This window comes from Hippocampus comes, unplaced genomic scaffold (assembly GCF_001891065.2).
Source record: "Hippocampus comes isolate QL1 unplaced genomic scaffold, H_comes_QL1_v1.1 scaffold248, whole genome shotgun sequence".
NCBI classification, from domain to species: Eukaryota; Metazoa; Chordata; class Actinopteri; order Syngnathiformes; family Syngnathidae; genus Hippocampus; species Hippocampus comes.
This window is the reverse complement of record NW_017806277.1, coordinates 1,372,530-1,376,707: the sequence shown is the minus strand read 5'-3', so window position 1 is coordinate 1,376,707 and position 4,178 is coordinate 1,372,530. Positions and strand designations below refer to the sequence as shown.

The 4,178-nt window shown below is 38.9% G+C and overlaps 1 protein-coding gene across 1 annotated transcript in view; it reads right to left on the bottom strand.

The window, feature by feature from the left end:
* pknox2 (pbx/knotted 1 homeobox 2) overlaps nucleotides 1-4,178 on the bottom strand; it is a 118,630-nt gene that overhangs the window by 102,500 nt on the left and 11,952 nt on the right. The window lies entirely within an intron of this gene.

The following is a 4,178-nucleotide window of genomic DNA, read 5'->3' as shown; positions in this document are numbered from 1 at the left end:
GTGTTTTTCCCTTTTTGGCCAAATATATTTTTTACTACAACTGTCTTGTCGACGGCATCTTTTATTCGTTCCACTGGATTTTAGCAGGTGTGTTTATAAAGAGACGAAAATTGTTTGGGGACTATCCCCTACGTTCTAGTTGAGATGGTATAACCCGAGAGGCAAAATGACGCTTGCAACTGCGAGTTGCCATTCGTTCTACTAAATCATTAGTCAAACGCCATCATGCCTTCTGTCGTTATTACACAAACAAAAATCTCTTTACTGTTACTAGTGTTAGTGCCTCAATATGGCTAAGCTCGTGAAAGCAATACAACGAACTCAAACGCGTCTTCGTTCAATGTTGTCAACTAATATCCGGATTATGCAAATTTTCCTCAATTCTCCGGAGAAATTTTCATAAAAATTTGAAAAACCCGGAATTCCGCGAAAATCCGGAGGACTTTCATCTCTGAATAACATATATATATTTTTAAGTCCATGCACACCGAACCGAATCAAAAAACGAGTACCAAACTGTGTATCGTGTGAAACATCCATACATTCATTTTCTAATCCGCTTATTCTCAGAAGGGTCGCGGGCGTGCTAGAGCCTGTCCCAACTGTCTTCGGGCAGTAGGCGAGCTACACACAACCATTCGTGCTCACAATCCCACCAAGGGAGTGTCCAATCAACCTGCCACACGGGTTTTTGAAATTTGGATAAGGAAACCGGAGTACCCGAAGGAAATTCACACAGGCACGGGGAGAGAGCCAGAATCGAACCCTGCGCCTCTGCACTGTGAGGCCGATGTACTGACCAGTCAGCCGCTGTGCCGCCATTGTCTGAACCATTCCACCACACACACACACACACACACACACACACACACACACACACACACACACACACACACACCCACACACACACATACATACATACATATATACATACATACTGTATTTTCCGGATTATAAATTGCTCCTGAGTATAGGTCGCACCAACCATAAAATGCATAATAAAGAAGAAAAAAAACATATAAGTCACACTGGAATATAAGTCGCATTTTGGGGGGAAATTTATTTGATAAAATCCAACACCAAGAACATACATGCCATCTTGAAAGGCAATTTAAAATAAAAATAAAATAGAAAACAACACGTTGAATAAGTGTACGATATGCTAACGTTACGTGACGCATAAACGACGAACTGAGAACGTGCCTGGTATGTTCAAGTAACATATTAAGAGTTCATTAAGAAATCACTAAAGCCAATGGAATCTTCATCCTCTGTGTCACTTTAAAGCAACTCCACCAACTCCGGAGGTAGAAGATGCGGTGCTTCCTCTTCTACGTCGCTTACGTCAGACTCATTGTGGTTTTATCAATACAGGTCTTGAGCGGCCTCTTGTGGTTTAATGTGAAAAAAACATGTGAAATGATATAATAATGTGTTCATAATTTCACCCAAAAATCGCTCCAGATTATAAATCGCACCCCCAGCCAAACTGAAAAAAAAAACTGCGACTTATAGTCTGGAAAATGCGGTATATATATATATATATATATATATATATATATATATATATATATATATAGCAAGACAGTGTATGTATTTTTTTGTATTTCATCATGGACACAATTTAGTAAACTCTCGAGGTCTCAAACGATACAAAATTTCAGAATTTCTATATTTTTTACATTCCGTCAAGAACATTACCGCAGGAGTTATTGCAGTATTTTATGTCATTGGATCACAAAAATTATGCAAACTGGGAATTGCAAACATACTCATTACTCTCTAACCATAACTGCTGATCAATTATGGTTTCCATATTTACTCAATCACCCTTGTAATGATGGACGCAGCTGCATTCTAAATCAATGTAAATGAGATTTCAGGGCACTATCGACACATTTTCAGTGTCTCTGGATGAAGAAGTAGCCTATACCCATTCTGTTCATAACGGTGGTAAAGAAATCAAGTCTATTCAATCAGATTCATGCGATCTCAAGAGTGAAAAGTAGAACTGAATCACCTTGATATTTTGAAAACAAACAAACAACATTTCTGATAGAATGGATTGGATAGTTTATGCATAGACAGTAGTTTAGGTTTCCTTTTTGTGCAATGTACTTGTACATTTCTTTCATCCTCTAATGCTGCTGTAGCAATGCCAATTCTCTGACTGTGTGGCTAATAAAGGTAATCTTATACTGTTTTATAAATGATTATAATATGATAATACCAATATTTTTAACGTAGCTTCTCCTCTCAGCTGACTTATATGATGACTCCTAATTCGTTTCTGGATTCCGGTTACAGTCAGTACCCATACTAGTTATTTTCTCTGCAGACACTTTGCCTGTTATTTTGCTGTCACTCTTGCATCACCCAATCACGTATGTTGCAAATGCATGTCAATAGGTCAGAACTTGGCATAGCTTGTCCGTCTTTCTTCCATCCTCCTTTTCAGGATAACATCACTGACAGAAGTGTAGCTTATTCACTGCCATTGAGGCGATGATTAGTCACTTCTGCTCTGTTGATATCAGATGGGAAGGAAACTCTTCACTCCACCGCCCTGCATTGTATTTAGCCAGGTTAGCTTGCCGGCCAACAATCAGTGTTACAGGCGTCATGAGTTCACATTCAGTGACTTTTGAAACAAATTACAATCTGTAACATTTGGCTGCTGTTCAGTACAAAGTGAAATCCACACCTTCGATGTCTTGGATCTTTGCACACATTGAAGCCTTGAAGAAGCATTTTTTAAGTATTATTTATTTTATCTTGTGTTATTTTCACAAGTCTTGGGACTTACTGGGCTAATTTTGGACGTCAGGGATTGTATTTCGCGCGATGCCATGCGGAAATGTGTATGACGTACAAAAGTCCTTGGATCAATTTTGAAATGAGTAAAAATCCTTGAATCCTTGAAAACGCAACTTTAAATATAACTGGAAAGGACAACAACAAAATTAATTTGTAATAAATTAATGTAAGACTTTACTAAAATAATAGCAATTGAAAAAAAACATTGCCCTTAGCATTAGTGCTTGCGATGTTTTAAAATGGAGCATGTTTTGTATATAAATGCACAATTTGTGTTCTTACTTTTGTTTTCGGTTTAGTTTTAAACTAATTACTAATTGGGTGTCATGAAACATTTTAAAACATGCTCAGGGATGGCACAATCACATACGCTTGCCATATTTACTTCGGTAAACACTGTACCACGTCATGTCACCACGTCATGTCACGTTTTGTGTGCATGAATGTCATTCAATGTCGTGTGGCGCATTCCGTTCACATTAGAAGTCACGTTCATTTTTGTAACATAAATGACTACATAAAAACTATGAATACAAAAATTTGAATGAAGCCAAAAAGAGCACTTTCCCTTCCTTGTGATAAAATTCAAAGCCAGTTGAGGCCCAATTCTGGGACTAAATTTATATTGTGTGATTTTCTGTCAAGAGGTGTGTTAAGAGTGATTTTTTTAATCTTCCTGATATACTTGAAAATGGGTAAAGCCAACAATCATAGCAATCAAGTTAAATCGGTGTAATATTTATGCTCACAAATTCTAATGTGTGCAAAACACAAAGTTGATCCAAGCCACCAACTCCCTGTTTGTTAAGTGAAACTTAACAATAGTTGGCTGTTGTTACATTAGGCGTAGAAAAAAAAGTAGTGGGTTTCCGGTAACCCGATCGACCGAGACTTTCGACGTCGAAAAAAAAACTTTACGGTCGGCATTTTTTTCAAACAACCCTCTACATTTTTGTGTAGAGGGTTTACATCGGTGCAAACTCTCGTGATATTCACGTTGAGCGCGAGCGTCGTTTGCCCTATCGTCTGTCAGCAACATTGAAACATGGCGGCCGCCGCGATCTCCGACGACAGTTTTAACCGCGTTTTCTGTGTTACAGTCGCGTGCTCGCACCGTAATGTTAAGAAAATAGCATCCATTAATGTATCGAAAAAATTCAGCGAACTATTTGATGAACACCACGGGCCGAGTAAAAACCGAGGGCGGAGGAGGACGGCGGCGGAGGCGGCGGCGCGCGCCGGCCCCCCGAGTCCGGAGCGGGGAGAAAACTAAATCGGTGGCGGCGGGGTCAATGTCTTCTTGTTTTTTGTTATATGGGTATTTTGTTAAAATTTTTGAACGGGGGGGAAAAAAAAAAAAT